The sequence below is a fragment of the Monodon monoceros genome, unplaced genomic scaffold (assembly GCF_005190385.1).
Source record: "Monodon monoceros isolate NGI ecotype Baffin Bay Population unplaced genomic scaffold, NGI_Narwhal_1 Super_Scaffold_6, whole genome shotgun sequence".
In the NCBI taxonomy this organism is placed as follows: domain Eukaryota; kingdom Metazoa; phylum Chordata; class Mammalia; order Artiodactyla; family Monodontidae; genus Monodon; species Monodon monoceros.
In genome coordinates this window covers 10,609,858-10,618,133 of record NW_021703783.1, presented here as the reverse complement: position 1 = coordinate 10,618,133, position 8,276 = coordinate 10,609,858, and positions in this window count along the sequence as shown.

The following is an 8,276-nucleotide window of genomic DNA, read 5'->3' as shown; positions in this document are numbered from 1 at the left end:
GGGCATAATGATTACTTTAACACTTATAAATGGCCTTCCCATATTCCCATTTCACTTAATTTCATGACACTCCCTTTTTTTTTTTTTTTTTTGTGGCCGTGCTGCGTGGCTTGCAGGATCTTAGTTCCCTGACCAGGGATTGAACCCAGGCCCACGGCAGTGAAAGCACCAAGTTCTAACCACCGGACCACAAGGGAATTCCCCATGGCACTCTTTTTGTCTTTAAATTGCATAGAAAAGAGCCTGAGACAAGGTTGATATATTAATGCTTTATTTGGAGTGGAATTCCAGGGTAGCAAGAGTGAGGGAAGAAGGGAAGTAAAACAGGGAAGGAGGATAAGAAAGTATAAGTTGGTGTGTTATCAAGCTGGCCACTGCTTCACTAAGAGACATGGCCAGTGCTCTTCACATGGAGCATCTCCTGAGAGGTAGTATAGATCCACTGTGCCTTAGAACAGACTGTTAGGTTTGGGAAGGAGGGGGAGTAAGGGATGCATTTGTCAGTGACTTCTTATTTCCTGCTTTTCATTGGCCAAAATCCATCCAATTATTTTAAAATTTGCCTGACTTCTAGATGGTGTTACCTGGCCCCTCTGAGCAGCTGCTGGGGATGCCCGAGGCGTGGCATGTCTCACGGAGGCTGAGACAGCGGGTGGTGTGAGGAGAGGAAGCAAACAGGAGCTGGGCGGCGGCTCTCACTTGAGCAAGAAACCGACGAGTGTGGGAGGGAGACGCAAGAGGGAGGAGACATGGGGATGTATTATATGTATAGCTCACTCACTTTATTACACAGCAGAAACTAACACTGGAGTATAACTGGAAACTAACATTGGAGTATAAGCAATTATACTCCAATAAAGATGTTAAAAACAAAAGCAAAAAATGAGGAGATGGGGCAGGTTGCATCAGACCTATCTGGTACAGCGTGTAAACTGGATCGAGTTCAGCTGTGATGTTAGCAAAACCCTATTTTCATATTATTGATCAGGAGACTGAGATGAGAGAAACAAAGTATACTGTACAAAGTCACATAGCTATTATGGTTGAGCTCGAAGGTGTTTCAAAGTGTTTCCCCCTGTACGTTTTGTGCTGCTTTGCACTAAACAAATGTACTTCTCAAGTTTCTATCTTTTCCTTTCTTATTTTTTTTCCTTCCTCCTATTTCAGTCCCCAGTTGGTAAGAGGAAGAAGCAAAGCAGTATACCCACATCTCATTTTTGGGTTATAGAAATTGTTGTTGAAGTATTCAGATAAACACCCAACATTATTTTTTGATGTGGAGGTTTAACTGCCTAGGCTTAAAACTTTCCTTAGGATGGAACTTTTCAGTAGTGGAAGCAACAATTCTTTTTATTTACACATCCAAGCTAAATCTTTTTTGATCTCCTCAGGTGGAACACTTCTACCAAGCAAAGCAGACAGTACTACTTAATTCAGAATGTGTTGTTTGGAAGGAATAAGTTTATGATGCTGATAGCAAAAAGTTTTCTCTCCTCTTCCAACTAACACCATTTTTTATACAAATATATTGTTTTAAAATGAATATTTCAGCTGGCCAGTTCTAAATATCCTTAGTCTTAAATTTATTTGGTAGTATGAAAGAAGGATATACTTTTCATTTTAACTTTGTCCTGTGTTTATTGCATTGGGTATGAAGAATAAAAAGCCATAGATTAGGGCTTTGAATAAATCAAGGCCATTCTTAATTGACAAATTTTTATCCAGCTTGGAAGAAGGTGTAACTTTTTTCCTGAGGTCAAACAATATTTGCCTTTCTTTTCCATATGTTATCTCCCAGGCCTTCCAATCTAATAATGGGAAGGTTTGAACATTTATTCTCTATTATATAGACAGTATGAAAAGAAGTGGGAATGGTTTCAATGTTCAACACACAATCTGAATTTATTTTCCTTGTGCTATCTTTTCTTTTCTTTCTTTCCTTTCTTTTTTAAAAAATATTTACTTATTTATTTATTTTGGCTGCACCGGGTCTTAGCTGCGGCACGAGGGATCTTTAGTTATGGCATGCATGCAGGCTCCTTAGTTGTGGCATGCAGACTCTTAGTTGCGGTATGCGCAGATTTAGTTCCCCGACCAGTGATTGAACCCGGGCCCCCTGCATTGGGAGCGCAGAGTCTTACCCACTGGACCACCAGGGAAGTCCCTTTCTTTCCTTTTTCAAACACTGTTGACTTCTGATTTAGTCAGTAATTACGAGTCCAGCCTGGTCTGTCCAAATGAATAAAGCAGAATGGTTCAATAGTAGGAAATCACAAAAGGCAGAATTTTTAGAATGAACTACTCAGTTGGTGTGATGTCCCTCTCCAAAACACTTACCTGTAACCCAAGTTCTAGAGCCCAATTTATTGCTGCAAAGGCCTCTGGAAGACAGTTTAAAGTAGACTTTACATCTTCCTTGCTCAGAACTCCTGAGAAGTGGCTGGGGACTGAGGTAGTGATGGTGAGGCCAGTACACGGGTCTCGCACTGTTGTGGCCTCTCCTGTTGTGGAGTACAGGCTCCGGATGCACAGGCTCAGCGGCCATTGCCCACGGGCCCAGCTGCTCCACGGCATGTGGGATCTTCCCAGACCGGGGCACGAACCCGTGTCCTCTAGCATCGGCAGGCGGACTCTCAACCACTGCACCACCAGGGAAGCCCGGCCTATCTGATTCTTAATTACCTAGCCTGAAAGTCCTCAGGTATATAAGCAATCCGTCTAGGACCAAGGTGACACTGTTGCTTTATCTTAATTAGCTCTTGGTTTATCTTGGTTAGTTCATGATTGACAAAAAGGCAGAGGAAGCGCAAATTACCTCTTGCTTGAGCTGGGACATCCATCTTCAGCCCTTGGACATCAACACTCTTGGTTCTCGGGCCTTCGGACACGGATTAAGTCTCTCCTGGTTTTCAGGCCTTTGGGTCTGAACTGGGACTACATCACTGGCTCCCCGGGGTCTTCAGTTCGCAGACAGCAGATTGTGGGACTTCTTGGCCTCCATAATTGCATGAGCCAACCCCTCATTAAAAACCTCTTTCTGTGTATCTATATATATCTTATTGGTTTTGTTTGTCTGGAGAGCCCCGACTAATACACCATGGTAGGGAGGCTCTTATTAGAAGGAAGTTGGAGGTGGGGCAAATCTCAGGTGAACCCTATTCTAACTGAGGGCAAGAACCCATTAACCATTAGCAACAGCTGAGCAAGACCAAGGGCCATAGAACCTGTTGTCTTCTTGCTGCCTCTGCTTGGTGGGTATGGAAATTCCAAGTGTTGGCAGTTGTTAGAGAAAGACTCTAGAACCCTGGTGTTTACGGCAAAGAAAGGAAAGAAGTGGAACCAGCTAGCCTGAAAGGGGTAAGCAATGGTTAGCTTTATGAAGGGTTTCCTGATGCCAGTTAACCCTCTTCATTTTTCTCTCTCTTCTTTCCCCCAAAATAACTGTGCTAAATATAAAATTCTCTTGCATTGAACCAGGTCTAGTTGTAGGTTCGGGAGAGTTGGAACCGTCCCCCATTCTATTATATATATTTTTCTTACTCATCCCCTCTTACTTCAGGCCAGAAAGCCTGTATAGTACCGGGAAATAAAATAATAAAAGCCAGTCTTTGCTGCTGGCTCTGCGCATGTGGCCAAGTGATTATTTGCAAGACCACTGTTAGGGTGCCAGTAGGGGATCCCTCAAGGTGCCTGCTAATAACATAATCACACAGGGTGATTTTATTTTATTTTTTTTTGTGGTTCGCGGGCCTCTCACTGTTGTGGCCTCTCCCGTTGCGGAGCGCAGGCTCAGCCGCCATGGCTCACGGGCCCAGCGACTCTGAGGCATGTGGGATTTTCCCGGACCGGGGCACGAACCGGTGTCCCCTGCATCGGCAGGCGGACTCTCAACCACTGCGCCACCAGGGAAGCCCACACAGGGTGATTTTAGGGTGGCTGCAGGCTGCAAAGCTCTTTCTGATGTCAAAAGCTTCCATTCTCCTTTAAGGCTGGTTTCTGCCTTTCTTGTCCTGTCTTCCTCTCACCCCAGTCTGTCCTAGGTCCCACCCAGTGTTATCATAAAGGAACAACAGATGACGACACAGGGAGATCACCTGCCCAGCCAAGGGAAGTATCTGGGCGCCAGATAACAACTACTGAAGGGCAGCCCATCTGTGGGATGCCCATGCCCTTTAAAAGCTGAGCTTAACGTCTCGGCTCCGTCTTCCAACAGGATCTGGTTAAAGTGTGTAGAAACTTTTAAAGCCATTTGAGAGTAATTCTATGTCTGTTGAATCTAATAAAAAAACGTGGGCTTGTATTTCTGTTTCAACTTATTTTATTTTTCACTTCCTTTTTCTATTGACTTATTCTTAGTTTATTTTGTAAATGTACCAGGGCTGAATGGAAAAAAACAAACAATAAAACTCAGTTGGTCCACAGGCATTCAGAGGAACAGTGCTCCAAGTCATGCTGGCGCCTACTTCTTCCCCAAGTTGATGCAGGGCTGCTCCTCCCAGAGCCCCAAATGAGCAGTGGTGCAAAGACCCCGCAGTTCCCAGTGTTCTCCTTCAGCCTGTCCAACACACCTCCAGGGAAAATGAAACCCAGCAGGGTGTGGAGGGGGGAGCTGCCATCCACCCCCTCCCTCCCTCCCCCTTCCAGTCCTACAGTCCCCTGGGTCAGGAAAGAATGTTTCTTTAACCTCTACTCTACTTACATGTGATACAGTCTATCAGGTCTAGCCCTTGATATATTTAGTGGGAGTTAAACTTTACAGAATCCTTTCTTTCTCAATTGTGCATTTCCTAGCCTATTGTTATGCTGCAAAATTCTCTTGAGTGTGACAAGTTGAATAATAACTTCTGCTCTCTTCCTTCCTTCTTTGACAGCCTTGATCCAATCTGCACCTCCTTCTCCCCCAGGATACTTTGGGTTTACTAGGAAGAAGTCATGTTTCCAAAAAGGTGAAAGGGAAAATCACATTTGTCTATTTTCAAAATACAGTTTCCTCTTCCACAGTGTTATGAATTAAGTTCCGGCAACAGCATCACTTCTGCCTTCACATAACTACCACTGACCCCAAACAGCACTCTAATAACATCAGATTTATTCTCAATACATAGCTTGATGATTTTTATAGCATCACCTGCAGTAAACACAGGCAGCCTCTCATTCTCACCTTTCAAGTCTCAGCCTAAATGCCGCCAACCTCAGAAACACCTTTCTTGATGAGTGTCATTCCTTAGTTTCTACCTCATCATTCTGTTTATTTTATTCATAACTTTCATCACAATGTATTATGTTGCTTTTCAGTTTTAAGTAAACTCCAATTTTTTATTTTATTTTTTTCTTAAGCATTTTTCCCAGCTTTATTGAGATATAAGTAACATATATTGTGTAAATTTAAGGTGTACACCATGTTAATTTGATATATTTATATGTTGCAAAATAATATATTAGCATCAGCTAACACCTCCATCATATCACATAACTACTGTTTCTTTTTTTGTGGTGAAAACATTTAAGATCTATTCTCTTAGCAACTTTCAAGCATGTAACACAGTATTATTAACTATAATCACCATGCTGTACATTAGATCCTCAGAGCTTATTCACCCTATAACTGGAGGTTTGTACCCTTTGACTAATATCTTCCTATTTTCCCCTACCCTCCTAACTCCTGGTCACCACCACTCTACTCTCTTTTTCTATGAGTTTGGCTTTTTTAGATTCCACATATAAGTGATATCCACAGTATTTGTCTTTCTGTCACTTAGCATAAAGTCCCCAAGCTTCATCCATGTTGTCTCAAATGGTAGGATTTCCTTCTTTGTTACGGTTGAATAATATTCCAGTGTGTGTGTGTGTGTGTGTGTGTGTGTGTGTGTGTGTATGGCACATCTTTTTTATCCATTCACCTGTAGATGGACACTTAGGTTGTTTCCATATCTTGGCTATTGGGAGTAATGCTTTAATAAACATGGGAGCACAAATATCCCTTTGAGATCCTGTTTTCATTTGCTTTGCATATAAATATACACAGAAGTGGGATTGCTGGATCATATGGTAATTCTACTTTTATATTATGTTGCTTATTTATGTGTTTACTTACTAATTGTTTTCCCTATAAAAATATAAGAACTAAAAGGCCAGGAACCTTTTACTTTAATTCATTATTGTATTCCTATTGCCTAGATAGAAAATGGCACTTAGTAGTGTTTTTTTTTTTTTTTTTGTACGCGGGCCTCTCACTGTTGTGGCCTCTCCTGTTGGCGGAGCACAGGTTCCGGACGCGCAGGCTCAGCGCCCATGGCTCACGGGCCGAGCCGCTCCGCGGCATGTGGGATCTTCCCGGACCGGGGCACGAACCCATGTCCCCTGTATCAGCAGGTGGACTCTCAACCACTGCGCCACCAGGGAAGCCCAGCAGTGTTTTTTAAACCTTTGTTGAATAGGTGAAAGGGCACAAGAGAGCCCCTTGTGGACGCTTAGATGGTGAACCCCTACTGAGGCATGGATGCATTGCAACATCGCTCCCATTCGGCTTTCTGTACCTGGAAGATTCAAGTCCTATAGGTGTGATTGCATCTTGCTGTTCAGGAAGCAGAGCTAGTTTCAGCTTGAGATGGTCAAGTTTCATAAAAGGAGAAGCTGCTAGGTGGTGGGGCCTCCCCAGGAGAATTCAGGTAGCTGAGGGGTGAGCGGCAGGATTGTGACAGCAGATAGCTCCTTCTTCCAAGAAGGGATGAGTCACACACCCTGCTGTGCTTGAAAACACAAAAAGAGAATTAATGGGACCCTGAGAGAAGGTAGGGAAAGGGAAAATGGTTATGTGCCAGAGGTCCTCACTTTCTCTATTGTGTCTGTTGCCTAATTTGAAGATTATTATTATTTTTTTATTAAATCATTGATTTTTAATGAAGTTAAAATAATTAATTGCATTTTGTTTTCATAGCTCTCCAAGTTATAATAGTACATAAATATCACCCAGAGTAGACTTTCTTTTTTTTTAAAATTTTATTTATTTTACAGCAGGTTCTTATTAGTTATCTATTTTATACATATTAGTGTATATATGTCAATCCCAATCTCCCAATTCATCCCACCACCACCACCCCCACACCCCTGCTTTCCCCCCTTGGTGTCCATATGTTTCTTCTCTGCATCTGTGTCTCAATTTCTGCCCTGCAAACCAGTTCATCTGTACCATTTTTCTAGATTCCACATATATGTGTTAATATACGCTATTTGTTTTTCTCTTTCTGACTTACTTCACTCTGTATGACAGTCTCTAGTTCCATCCACATCTCAACAAATGACCCAATTTCTTTCCTTTTTATGGCTGAGTAATATTCCATCGTGTATATGTACCACATCTTCTTTATCCATTCGTCTATTGATGGGCACGTCGTTAGGTTGCTTCCATGACCTGGCTATTGTAAATAGTGCTGCAGTGGACATTGGGGTGCATGTGTCTTTTTGAATTATGGTTTTCTCTGGGTATATGCCCAGTAGCGGGATTGCTGGGTCATATGGTAATTCTATTTTTAGTTTTTTAAGGAACCTGAGGATTATTTTTGTGGCCCAGGAGGTGTCTGGGCAAGTGACCAAGGGAAATGATTGTTGCAAATGAGCACCATGCCAGTGCCCAGGGCAGTGGCTGGAGCAGAGGACCGAGTAAGTACCATATACCAAGGTAAAGTGGCCCAGGCAGGCTGCCACTCTCCTGACAGCATGCCACTTTATGGTCACAGCTAAAGATGACACCTGCTCTTTCCCTGGGGTATTTTGTGACTCAGAGACTCAAGCCAACACAGCTGCTACTCCGCAGGGCATTACCATTCACTGCTGCAGCCAGAAATCTGAGAGCAACCCTGATCTCTGCCCTTTCCCTTATTTTCCACATTTGTCAATAGTCAGTTATATTGATTCCATCTCCAAACCATCTCGACTCTGTTTTCCTTTTCTCCTTCTCCTTTGCCCAAGACCAAACTATCATCTTTTTCGCCTAAATGATTGCAAGGGCCTCCTGAGAGTTTATTCCAAACCAAATTTGCTTTCTTCTATTTTACTTTTCAGATTTCAGCCAACATAATCTCAATCGAGTCCCTCCCCAGATTAAATTCTTCAGTGGATCCTTCTGTTGTTCAGTGATCCCCACCTTTCTCCTTAGCCTCATCTTATTATATTTTCTGTTCTCCTCTCAGTACTTAAGATTTTCCCCTATATTTTTCCAGTTCCTAGAACTTATTGTGCTTTTTGTTTTTTAAACTTTAGTGCTTTTGCACTGCAGT